The sequence below is a fragment of the Rattus norvegicus genome, chromosome 15, assembly GCF_021556685.1.
Source record: "Rattus norvegicus strain SHRSP/BbbUtx chromosome 15, alternate assembly SHRSP_T2T, whole genome shotgun sequence".
NCBI lineage: Eukaryota > Metazoa > Chordata > Mammalia > Rodentia > Muridae > Rattus > Rattus norvegicus.
Window position 1 is genome coordinate 100,863,876 of NC_141548.1, and position 13,625 is coordinate 100,877,500.

The window sequence follows — 13,625 nt, forward strand, 5'->3', positions numbered from 1 at the left end:
CTTAGTCAGCCGCTGGTAGGGCCTCTCAGAGGACAGCCATGCTAGGCTCCTGTCTGTAAGCACATCATAGCATCAGTACCAGTGTCAGGCCTTGGTGCACCACCCAGCCCCCATGAGGTGGATCCCAAACCGGGCCAGTCATTGGACCACCTTTCCCTCAGTCTCTTCTCCACTTTTGTTTCTCCAGTCCTATTCCCCGAGGCTGCTTATTTCCATTCATTCTCTTGGCTGTCTGTGCTTTTCCCCTGCCCCACCATGTTTGGTTTGTCCCCCCTTTTTTCCTGTCAATTTTCCCTGGCGCTTTCTTTTGGGTTGAACATGCATTGATCCAAAGACCCAGCAATTCCTCTCCTATGTCCTCACATGAGTGAGACTTGAAAAAAGCAGACATCCATGAAAACATTTGGCGAAACAAACGTTCATAGCTGTTTTATTCTCAATACTCAAAGCTTGGGAACAACCCAAGTCCCATACAGAGGAGAATGAGTAAGCAAGCTGTAGCACATGACAAACACGATAGATACCCAGCACCAAGGAGGAGCGAGCGGAACAGCAGCGTAGAGGAGTCAAAGGTTCTCGTGGTCACGTGAAGCCACAGACCCAGCAAAGCTAAGCTAGCACACTAGAAACGTGGGCAGTCACACATGCTTAGCAAGAGACACAGGGGGACTCTTTGGGCTGCTGGAAACAGTCCTGACTGGGAGTCAGTTACGAGGATTTACACACTCATCCAAATCCGTCAAGTCGTATACTGAGCATAAGTGTATTTCTTAAAAATGGAAATGTGAGAGAGGACAAATGTGGGGGGAAACATTCTATGTCGCACCAGCGGGGGTGAGGCGTGGGGGACGACATTTCTTGTTGCACCAGTGGCAGAAGGATGCAGTTCAGCTCCAAGCAATAGGAATGGTTTAGGCTAGACTTTCTTTTTAAAAAATTATTTATTTTATGTATATAAGTACATCGTCGCTGTCTTCAGGCACACCAGAAGAAGGCATTGGATCCCATTACAGATGGTTGTGAGCCACCATGTAGTTGCTAGGAATTGAACTTGGGACCTCTACGAAGAGTAGTCAGTGCTCTAAACTGCTGGGCCATCTCTTTAGCCTTATACTATGCTTTTAGAAAGATGTTAGTGATTGGAAATGCTCTTAACAGCTGAAGGTCCAGTAACAACAACAGCCTTGTGCCCCTGAAGTACCCGAAAGGTCTCTTGCTAGTGATGCTCGCTCTTCACTCGCTGTGTCTTTTAAACTTGACATAGCACATGGCACATCCCTGAACATGGCTGGAACCTCACAGGTAACATTCTGTTATCGTGGTATTTTGCTGTGTCTTCCGTCGTTGGAGACACTTGTCTCCTGTGTGCCAAGCAGTGTCAAAGGCGGAGACTAGAGGGAAGGACAAAGGACATGGAGGATCTGCAAATGCCGAGATGTAAAGGAGCAACGTGGAGTTAAATATTGGTTAGGTAAGCGCCGAAGGAGGTCTGACCCAAGGTGCCTCAAAGGCAGCAGGACGACTGCAGGCTTTGGGCACACGGTTGGGGCTTATAGGGGGCGGGAGGAAAGTTATCTGAATCATGTAGGGTGGGTGAGGAAGTTTATGAGGCCAACCCTGGAAAGACTAGCATTCTGGGAAAAGCCAAAGGCCTGTGTGTAGCATAAAGGTCTGAGTAACGTCCCCCTCCCCCGCGCAAGTCTTCTGCGGGACCAGAGAAGGGTGGCTTTGGACAGTGCCGGAAGACTTGGTTAACAAGATGGACAGCGGAAGATCATGAAATGCTGGTCATGGGGAATAATTTCACCCACAAGTGAGTTGGGAAGAAGGGAACGTAAGCATTTCTGTACTCAGATGACCTTCCTCTGGTTTGGGTTTTAGTTGCTGAGGTTAAGTCCGGAGTCAAAGACCCTAGGTAGGACCCCACGCAGTAAGCAACCCAGCAGGCACAACAGCGCCCTCTGGCAGTGAAACCAACCGTGCATGTTTGAGGACCAGGGACGGGCAAAGATGACTCCCAAGATTTCTGCTTAGTTTTGAATCATGGGGATGAGGTGGATATATATTTCGTTTCAGTTGTTGATGTTGCACCAGATGGTGATGGCTTAAAACAACTCACGTTTCTCTGTTACAGTGTGGGTGGGTGGAGGGTCCAAATCCACAGTAAAGTTGTAAGCACGGCCGTGTTTTCAGGGGAGCAGAAGTCCTCCACTGTGTGGAGATGCTGGTGGCGTTGAGTTGTTTGCAATTCTAGGACTGAGGACTCTGTTTTCTTGTTGGAGTCCCTGGCTATCAGCCATGAGATCGCAGATCCTTGCCATGGGACCCTCTCTCAGGCTCTCCCTGAACACCATACGGAACTTCCAAGCCAGCAGGGGAGTATCTCTGATCTCTGCACCCTCTTTAAACGCCTTGCCTGACCATATCAACCCCACCCAGATCCGTCTTCCCTTTTGATTAACTCAAGATAATTTCTCTGGGGTTAATACTGGATTTGATCTTTGAGGTACTGAATTTGAAGGACCGTTGTGCCACCTGAGTGGTTCACTGTATTTGACGACTTCCTTCACATGTGCGATTTGTCACGTAGTCCGTGGCACCCCAGACAACGAAGAACCATTTTCCTGGGCTGACGACCTCCTCAGTGGGTGGAACTCTTACCTAGCATGTGCAAAGCCCTGGGTTCAGTCTCAAGTACTTCAAACACGGAGCAATCCTTCCTGTTAGGCAGGCCTGCCTATTGGCGCTAAAGCTGCAGATGCAAGCAGGAGCTCCTCGCAGCTGTGTCTGCAGAACTGCAGGCTTGACGCAAACACTTCCATTTCATGTTCACTCGTATATGCTGTTTGTGTTTATGTGTAAACAAAATGCCTTGAAATAATATCAATTGGTTCCCATTATGTGTTTGCTTCTCTTTGGAAAGCGATGTCTGGGTGGTGGGAGGGGAGGGAGACTATGGGCAAGACTACTTTATTTTCTCTTGTTTTTGATGAGCAATATGTATTTATTTTCCAATGTTTTCTGGGCTTCCTGGCTTCCAAAGACTAAAATACATTCTTTCTTATGCTTGGGACTCCGAGGCATCTTCAGAGTGCCACTCTCCAGAGTGTGGCCCCATAAAACTAAATAGCGGTCAGTGGACGTCCGTGGACATTATCCCTCTGTTTTGACAGCGTGTAGGTTGGTGTTTTTACAGGAAGTCTGCGTTACAGCTACACAATCGCCCCACAAAGGTTACTTCGGTTGCCAGCAGAGCGTAGGCACTGCCTGAGGCCTGCCAGAACTTCCTTCAGCTGCAAGAACAACATGGTGGATGGCTTCATTAACAGCCTGTTTGAACAGCGTTTTCACACTTAGAGATAAAAATGCTCTCAAGAGTTTGTTTAGGTCTCCTGATGAATATTCCATCCCCGCTGGGAAAGCCCACAGGGACACAGTATAAACAACCCTCCCCTAAACTGTCTGGACCTCTGTGTTCAGTGGGATGTGTGTCTGCAGAAGACAGGCTATGCTCCCAGCACCTGCGTCTCCTGCACGTTTTTTTTGGTGTTGCAGTTGGGTCCCTTTGCCATGGGGGATGGGGGGGATAACTGAGTTCTCTCACAATCTCAGATTATAACACACACAGGTTATTAAATTAGATCAATATTTACTTATGAAACATCTGCCTTTAGGACTTAAAAAAAGGACCAACTTCCTTCTTAAAGACCCAAACTTTACACGAGTGTAAAATTAAAAGGTTTACAAGAAGTGTGTTTTGCTGTGTTGCGTGATGAGCTTACGTTGTGATTTAAAACAATCTTTGAAGTGTATCGGCCCTTACATGTTCTCGAGATCTAGAGGATCAGGTCCTTCATTTGCATTTCTGTATTTTCTTTGGCTCAAAATAGATTTGATTAAAAAACAAAATTTGGCAGAAGATTAATCCACAATGGGATTTTATTGCTTCTGTTATTTGAAAAACAACAGCGTCGTGCTTTGAGGTGTGCTTAACTCACGGCGCAGCAGCCACTTTTTAGATCCGCCTCATTTTACTCGCCTTTGTGTCCGTGCACGGGCTCCCATGTTTGTGCTGCGTGCGTTGAAAGTCTGAGCTTTCATTTACTCTCTTGGCGTTTACCAGGACGCACAGTTTAGCACCATTTTCCTTGGCCAGCCTGTGACAAACCACTCTTTGTAGTTACTGTGTATGTGGTACAATGTATCGCCCAAAACAAACAAACAAACGAACCCAGTCTGTTTGCCTGAAAGTGCACACAACAGACAGGGGACTTTGGGAAATGAACATTAGGGTTGAAATACCAGACTGGAATCAGCCATCCTATTTCTGGGATGTCTGCTAGGGGAGCTGGACCTTGCTGTATTTGACTTGGATTGTTCAGTTTTGTTTCCTATGACACGTTGACCTATATTTTCTGAGCACAAGCTGAGAGTCGAACAGGGCTCAAGACTGGAAGGTAAGTTTGGCTCTTAGACTTATGGTCTGAATTAGTTATGTACTTGAAACACACGTAAAATGGGTCTGAGGAAGAATGGATCTTTCTTCTCTGTGAGAACCGTATGACAGTACTACATAACTCACACGAAGGGCTCCCATCATGGCCCTTCATCCTTTATCTATGTTACATGTGTGTGCATGAGTATATCTAGGTTTCTGCACATCCACGTAGTAGATTTCTGTATACATGTCTAAACACAATGAAAGATGACCTCAGAATATCTAAGCCCGTGTCTAATTCAGACATCTTTAAGTCAATTCGCTTATTCTCATGGAAAGACCTTTTGGATTTCAAGAGTTAATGTAACTCTCAAGCGTCCGGTTTTTGCCACTGCGTGAGTGAACTCGGAGTCTTTTAATCAGTCTTCCGTCAGTGAACACTGGCCATTCTCTAGTGCCTGTACAAGCAACCTTCTTAGGTACAGAGGGCAACCCTAACCGACCTATATGCCATAGAGTCAGGGCTGGTCACAGGCAGTGGACGTCTTCCACTTGGCGAACGGATGCCAGTTCTTTTTTGAGATGGTTCTACTGCAGTCACAAGGCAAACGGTACTTCATGAAGATTTCCGTTGCTTTGAAATCATCCTCATATTTCTCCATAGAAACTGGAAGTGCCAGGGAGGACAACGACTTTCCACAGAGATGTTCTTGTATCTGCCTCACTTGTTTTCAGGGCTCTCTGGGATCATCACTCACACTCATGAGTGCGTGATGCTGGCCTGGAACGTTGTTCACCTAGTGTGCTCTCCATCTCCATCGCCATCTCCCTCTCCCTCCCCCTCCCTCCCCACTCCCTATTCCCCTCCCCCTTCTTGCTCTCCCCTCGTCCTTTCCCAGGAGATTAAAGACTGTGAGGACAAGGAGGTAGGTGTAGCTGTTTGACTGACCCAATGCCCACTTCTGCTTCACGTCTAGCAACGCTACCTTTGTTTCTCTTTCACTGCGTCTCCTACCACTTCTTCATTCATTCAGTTGTCTACTCCCTTCCCCAGAAGTGTCACACATCCCAGCCTTGACTCTATGGCCATATAGGTTGGTTAGGAGGGATGCATGCTGAGTCCCGAGTATCACATTGAGACAGTTTTGCAGCTTCTGTAAAAAAGGTCCTCAGGCAACTACACGGACCCAAGTGGACTGGCATGAGACCTAACACAAAAAAGGACAGAGAGAGAGAGAGAGAGAGAGAGAGAGAGAGAGAGAGAGAGAGAGAGAGAGACCTATTCTGGATTCAGCTGTCCAGGCACAGTTAAATCTCCATAGCTTCTCACCCAGGTAAACTAATGAGAAACTCCCTGTCCCAACTTCCTGTCCTGACTTACTCAAGAAGTATCTATTGTTCGCACGTACCAGGATTAAGAGTAGAGTAGTAGGGCTGGAGAGATGGCTCAGTGGTTAAGAGAACTGACTGCTCTTCCTAGAGGTCCTGTGTTCAATTCCCAGCAACCACATGGTGGCTCACAACCATCTGTAATGGTATCCGATCCCCTCTCCTGGTGTGTCTGAAGACAGCGACAGTGTACCCACATACTTGAAATAAATAAATCTTTAAAAAAAAAGAGTAGAGTAGTAAGCGTTTTCCGTGAAAGCTTCAATTTCTATGTGAATGATCCTGATGGTAGAAAATTTCAGTGTTAGCCTCTAGTCACCCTTAATATATGATGGATAAATAAACAAGCAATCTTCAAACTTCCTCAGAACCCACACTTTAACTCTGGTACTCAGTACTGTTAAAGGATATATCTAAAACATTGTGGCTATTTTAGATGGCTTGCTGCATTATCTAATAGAAAATACATCACGGTCACACTTGGGAAAAACCTTCAAGCCCCTAAAATAAGCAGCACACTCTAATGCAATGTATAGTTCATAAGGAGTTTACATGTAGGCACCTATGCAGGTGCATGTGTGTGTGTGTACACGTGTGTGTGTGTGTCCTAAGAAGATTCTACACTGAGATGTCAATATGTTGGTTAAATAACAACAAAAATAAAAATAAAGGAAGGTTGGAGTGAGCCCTAGGTTTTAGGACTAAAATCTTATACATTTTGGACCACCCCTTTGGAAAGGGTCAGGTGTGAGGAACTAGAAACAGGGAGCTCAGATCTGGAGCTTCAGAGCCGTGAGCATCACAGTGCATGGGACCTGTGGGTGTCATATATACACCCACTTCGTTCAAAAGGAGCAGTGGGCTTCATCTGCAGTGCTGGGCAGTGAAAGCTAGTCTAGAGGAGGAAATCAACTGCTTCCTAAGTGGTTTCTGGGGAAGACCAGTCCTTGTGTGGGACCTATGAACTGTGGACCTGTGAGCTATGGACCTGTGAGCTGAGGACCTGTGAGCTATGGACCTGTGAGCTGTGGACCTGTGAGCTGTGGACCTGTGAGCTATGGACCTGTGAATTGTGGACCTGTGAGTTGTGGACCTGTGAGCTGTGGACCTGTGAGCTGTGGACCTGTGAGCTGTGGACCTGTGAGCTGTGGACCTGTGAGCTGTGGACCTGTGAGCTGTGGACCTGTGAGCTGAGGACCTGTGAACTGTGGACCTGTGAGCTGTGGACCTGTGAGCTGTGGACCTGTGAGCTGTGGACCTGTGAGCTATGGACCTGTGAGCTATGGACCTGTGAGCTGTGGACCTGTGAGCTATGGACCTGTGAGCTGTGGACCTGTGAGCTATGGACCTGTGAGCTGTGGACCTGTGAACTGAGGACCTGTGAGCTGTGGACCTGTGAGCTATGGACCTGTGAGCTGTGGACCTGTGAGCTGTGGACCTGTGAGCTGTGGACCTGTGAGCTGAGGACCTGTGAGCTGTGGACCTGTGAGCTATGGACCTGTGAGCTGTGGACCTGTGAGCTGTGGACCTGTGAGCTGTGGACCTGTGAGCTGTGGACCTGTGAGCTGTGGACCTGTGGGCTGTGGACCTGTGGGCTGAGGACCTGTGAGCTGTGGACCTGTGGGCTGTGGACCTGTGAGCTATGGACCTGTGAGCTATGGACCTGTGAGCTATGGACCTGTGGGCTGCTGAAGTTAGCTTTCAAGGTAAAGCCTAAGTCAAACAGAGCCAATTTCTGAGAAGGAATGCATTCTGATCAGGCACCTGTTCCTTGCCATTCATTTAAGATGAGTCAATAAATCAATAGAGGAACAGGAGCTCCAAAATATAGTTCTTTAGACCCAGATGAAGCCTGAAGAATACGGAAAGAAAATGCAGCCAAGTTTAACTGACGTTGCAGAGTCTCAGTACTAGGGCTGAAAACCTGAAAAAAAAAAATCTGCATGCTTTCTAGGCAGAAGTGTTAAAATGTTGTCATGGATGCGTTTTACTACTCTTATTGTCACGCCCTGACATAACTCCCCTGTGGCCAGGTTTAGGGTGTCAGTGTTGGTTTTGACACTGTGCTTCTCTCTTGTTTTCTACACGTGCACACATCCTATTAATACCAGACTTCTTGACTCACCTGGACAGCACCTAGAAGAGGGCTGGGGTCTACAGGTCTCTCCTTGTCTCCGTGTTCTGAGCTTGAAGCAGGCAGATGGCTCAACACTCTGCACTACCTGGCATGCAGGCCACAGCCCAGAAGGATGCAGGCACACTGGCCAGTCCAACTCACCTGTGAGTCCCCAGCGAAATGGCATTTCTCACTCTTTGTGTGTCGAAGAAAGGATTACACACCGGAATGGCGACGGCGGGCAGACATTTTCTCGGCGGTCACACTTGAGAAACATAGAGAGTTTTTCAATCATTTAGAGGTAATTCTATCTGAAAGGATTGAAATAATCCAGTTTGGGCCAAACCTTCCTGAAAGGCAGAGACCATTACGACAATTGACTTTTCCCCCTTACGAACCCAAATCCACTGCCAGAAATATTGAAAAGATGGTGCGATGTCCAAGAGGAAGACGGGCCTGTCGCAAACCCTCAGTTTATTGTTCAGTCTGGAGAAACACCCATAGAGGCAGAGCAAGCTGCCTGTCAGGCCCTGGACTCTTCACTTCCCAACAGTGGCTCCCGCCTGGGAGCGAGTGGGACTCAGGGATTCCCTGAAAACTCAACTCTATGGTTGGGCTTTGATTTTTATCTTGCAGCAAGGAACCAACGTGTCAGCTCGAACCAAGCAGTCAGTTCCAGAAAGGAACATTCATAACGCACAGTGACTGGGAGTCAGACCACTAGGGGGAATTGTTAAGCCATTTTGTGCTAAAAGAATGACTGTTCACTTTAAAAAAAAAATGACTGTAGTTACACAATTTAAAATCGTCATTACTCAACTTTAAGGAAGAATTCAGAATTCAGTTCTTTTAAAAGCAAACTCCTATCTCCACCAGGAGCCACCAAATGCCTGTAAACATAACTTTCTTGTTTTAATTGCAAAGGGATTAATGTGCCCTTTGAAGTAAACGCAGCTCCCACTACCTGCTTCTAGAGCTTCTAGGCAGGCGCAGCCCGGGAGCCAGGCCGTGCCCTGACCATGTAGCTGATGGCGAATTTACAGAGTCCTCTGGTTGTTCCGTCCTGAACCTGCCAACGTGGTTATCTAAATTCTCCTCAACTCAGAACCCAACAAGAAAGCGGCAAAGAGCGAGTGTGCTCTGATGATTCCAAAGGGACGGAGATCACAGGGGGTTTAGGAGACTGGACAGAAAGGAACAGTTCTTTTTCCAGACAAAGAGGCAAACTAGACTTAAAATGGTGCGGTGGGTGTGAAGTGTATGTGTGAGGGTTGTTTGGACAAAATGCCAGTAGTTTTTAGTTCTCCAGTAGATAAGAGATCTCGCTTGCTCTGTGTTCCTAATCAGTTTCAAATCCCGGGCCTGGTGTCTTCAAGGCAGCTCCTTGGAGGACACGGAAGGATAATGTATTTGGAAAGGAGAAGAGAGGGATTGGGTAGGCATCCAAGAGGCTCACGATTGTTTCAGCCATCAAACACTGATATTTAATTTAGGCTTAGTCATCCGGGATACTCTTATTTAGGTCCAGAGCAAAGATAAATAAATAAAAAGGAGGGAGAAAGAAAGAAAAAGAAAATTAAATAAATACAATAAAGGAATAAGGTGGGGCCTGCTGCTCTGGGCAATAAAGAAGGGCAATAAAGAGTCTTTCTATCTGCGGATGTAGAATAAGCTTCCCCCTCCCTGCCAGGCAGAATGTCAAATTCTGTCCCCCTTTTTTCCCTCTTAAAGCATGCTAAAAGGAAAATTCTTCACAGAATCTTAAAGAACTTTTTTTTTACACAACAGCTGCAAAAATCTATTTTCTAAACAAAGATTTATACATATTTATATGAGCTTAATCCAGATTTTTTTTTTAATAAATCACCCTCAGAACTGCAGAGGTAAACTATATGTAAATACCTCAAGTAATAGGCTTGTAGTGCAAATCACATCATTTTATCTTCAATTTTGCATTCGTTTTTCTGGCTTAAAGGTGCATCAGAGATATGCATTTTAGCATATTCAGAACACGGGGCGTGAAATTAAATGTTTGACAGAGTGAGAAAAATATACAGACTTCGGAGATGCCTTAAAAATAGTAATTTATGCAGATCTAGAGGAGTGAAATCATTTGCAATGGAGTGACCCTCTCTCCAGGAATTTTGTGCTCAGTGTTCTTCCCTAATCTCCCGCTGTATCTTCATTTTTCATTGAACTAGCCAGTTTTCTGCGGAGCCGTCTTGTAGATAAGGAGGGTGCTAAAGAAGAAGAAAGGACGCTCAGTGGGTCCGTTTCCACTGCACTTTTACCCAAGGCAATGGGCAGAATTTAACGGATTCCTTCCAACATATGTTTTTGCCAGATAAGTAAACAGTGTGTGTCGGAAATGAAAAAGCATTTGCAATTTAATGACATTACAGCTCTCAGCTTAGGCTGGCGTGCTGCGAGGCGAAAAGCAGAAAAAGAGAAGAGAGCGGAAAGAGAAAAAGAACAAAGTTCATCTTTGCTTTTGTGCATTTTTATCAAGGAGAATATGACTTCTCTCCCCTCTTGTTCTCTCTTTCTTTTCCCGTCCTTTTGGCTCCTTTGTCTTACTCATTTACATTTTCTTTCCTTTTCTCCCCCCTCCCCACTCTCTCCTCTGTTCGCACTCACCCTTTTCTTGTATCACCACCGACTCATTTCCGGGTTCTTTCCATTGTGTCTCGGTATTCATCTACTTGGGCCATTCAGTTTTGCCTTATGAGAAGCTGTTTATCCACAATGTATCTTTTCTCTGTGTTGTGCTGCGGCTGCTATAGCTCACAGTCAACGGGATTGTCGGAGGGATTAGAACGTTTCATTTCAAAGCGCTACAAATCTGCTCTCCTGCCTTCCGTCCTGGCTCCTGGCTGCCCTGCGCTTGTCATATCACTCAGCCCCCAGACACTGTGGCGCCCTGATGTCTAACCACTGATCTTCACTGTCTTTGCCTTGTACACTGACACCTCAAAGCTCTGGACTTTCACCTCAAAACCAGACAGCCTTTCTCTAACTCCTAGTGGGGTTCAGACTGGTTCAGTGAATCGACCGATGAGTCAGAATTGTTTTTTCCTTGACCGGGTTAGGTGAACTGGAGTTAATGCTTGGAGTGGACCAAACATGAGCCCCAAGTACAACAGTTCTTCATCTACCTTCTGGGTCAAACATCGGGTCAGATTGACTGCGGCAATGTGTTTGTGCTTGAGTTTTTGATGATGCCCTTGAATGTGTGTTTGTGGGAGTGTATGATGAGGACAGTGTGTACACTTGGACTTGGGGCTGGAGAAGCCTACACAGACAGATACACAGAAAGATTGTTGTCCAGCCTTGATGTGACTGATCTTAAATTCCAGAAGTAAGAGTTGACTAGAAAACCAGTATTCTTTCTTCATTATCATCCATAGAATTTTTGTTCTAGGGTTATCTTGACTGCCCTTTTAACTGGTAGAAATATAATTCCCCTTTAGTGGCAGACTTCCTAGACTCCCAGGCAGCCCCATTAGGAAGGAGGAACATCTCCAAGTCTTGCTGCCCAGAGTTGGTCTGTCAAGCTGAGCGGTTCCCAAAGAAACAACTTTTAACATGAAGATTAGGACGTAACATTGTCTCTTTATTTTCACAAAGCAAGTTAATGCGTTTCTAGTATTGTTACCATAAACGTTTGCCTCTCCCAGCTCCAGATTTTTTTTTCTAACATAAATCTCATTCCAAGAATACACTTGAAAGTTCCTTGCTCAGTCCTAAGGTTAACCTGCAGGTTACACATAATTGAAAGCCATAATCACATTGCAACCCAGCACAGAAGGACTTTTAAAAGATGCTTAAATAACACACTCTTCTCTAAAGACATGCACATGTTTTTACCATAAAATTACATCTTCTGCATCTTCCAGATCCGGCCCTTGGTAAGTAAAAAGAAAATCTATTTGGATATAGGATGTAAAGCAGCCGGAGGTGGTAATTTAATCAAGCAAGGATATATTTCAATGTTTTCTGGTCTTCTAGGCATTAGCACTTTAAATTCATTATGTCGGCTTGACAGATATTTGCAGCCTTAAGGATCGAAAAATGAAATCCTAGAAGTACAGCCTGCTAGAGGATATATATTGAACTTAAGAGATTAAAATGGTATAGCCGTTGCAACAAAATGGAACATAGCACATTTCTCACTTTCCCCTCACTAAGCACGAGGGTTTTGCAGATGTAAAATACAGTCTTCTCTAATTATAAAACCTGGCTTGAGAGCCAGGGATTTCTAACATTTATTACTGATGAAGTGGATATTAGAATGAAAATGTTGGCTTCATATACAGGCTGAAGATGAAGAAGTCTTCCATTTGGGACTCTGTATCAATTGCTTATTAAGGGGAATGGACCAGTAGTTACATGCAGGCTACGTGTGCATCTTGTGAAAGTCAAATAACCAAATGGCCAAATTATGAAGCAGGTCTTAACATAGCTGGGACGTTAAATCTACTATATCATTATGCCAATTTAGCCATGTTAATGATCTGTAATATTAATTCATCATCCCAAAAAAATAGGGAAGAGTCGCCATAATTAACTGTATTAAGCCACAATTAAGAAGCCATCTTAGCCGTTGTAAAGATTATAGTGATGATAAGGGTGTTTGTTATATCACACACCTCTGACCATGTACACTTGGTATAGAATCCTGTTACAAACAGCTCCTCGCTCCGGATTCAGATCCGTCGAAAGAGCAGCCACCCACGGAGGCAGCGGCACCAGCTACACACCTTATCATCCCTTCCCATCGCTCACGGCGGGTTAGCACTTTCTTACAGCAAGAACCAGCTTTGAAAAAAGGTACAACCTTTTAGCATATCTACTCTAATTCCTCGCAGGAGAGCAAAACCAGCTGTCTAGTGAAATTCCTATGTGTCGGACAGAGTATCTACTCCCCTGAGATTAGGGTCATCTTTGAAAGCCACACATCAAACTGCACAAAAATGAACGTCTGAGGCTGTAAAATGGCGATCCTGCACCGTCTAAGCCTAAGCCCAAGCTGCCAATCACCAGATGTCCGATAAGTTCCTTATTCCCCTCCCTCCCTATTTGAAGTCTCTATTGTGGAGGGGAGTCCTTTAGGTTACTGACAATGTCAGGAGAGATAAACGAGGCCGTATAATGGCTGGGACACAGCCAAGAGGATAACCCCTTCAACTTTCCATGCCAAAGTGCCCCCTTTGCCTTTGACGGGATAGACCTGCTGGTTATAAAGGGCAATATCTGGGCTGTGAGGGATGGCTCAATGCATAAAGCGCTTGCTGTCCCAGCACAGGCTGGACAAACACCGTAGCTGAAAGAGCAAGCCCCATCTTCAGTGGGAGACCCTGTTTTGAAACGAAAGGCAGAGAAGTGGCTAAGGGAGATGCCCACCTGTCAGCCTCTGGCTTCCACGGGGGCTAGGGTGCCGGGACACACCTGTGTGTGCATGTGCCAAACACAGATACACATGAAGGAAAATTTCCTCTCTCACTCAAGGAGGCAATAAGCCCCCAACATTTTCTTCACATCCTTGCCACCAAGGACCCCGTGTTCTTACTCCTGACGCATTTTATATGCAGCTGTTAGGATCTGAAAACACCCCTGGAGTGTATCTGTAGTCAGTGCCACTGTGAGGAGCGTAGTGATGCAGGAGGCTGAGGCGCACACAGG

The 13,625-nt window shown here is 45.7% G+C and overlaps 1 long non-coding RNA gene across 1 annotated transcript; it reads right to left on the reverse strand.

Annotated features, from left to right (window-relative positions):
- Window positions 1-402: 402 nt before the first annotated feature.
- On the reverse strand, window positions 403-10,992 carry LOC148001144 (uncharacterized). The gene is made up of 3 exons (XR_015639065.1): window positions 10,581-10,992; window positions 8,106-8,208; window positions 403-3,293 (listed from the first exon to the last, which is right to left on the reverse strand). It is a non-coding gene; the product is annotated as an uncharacterized LOC148001144 (long non-coding RNA).
- Window positions 10,993-13,625: the final 2,633 nt, after the last annotated feature.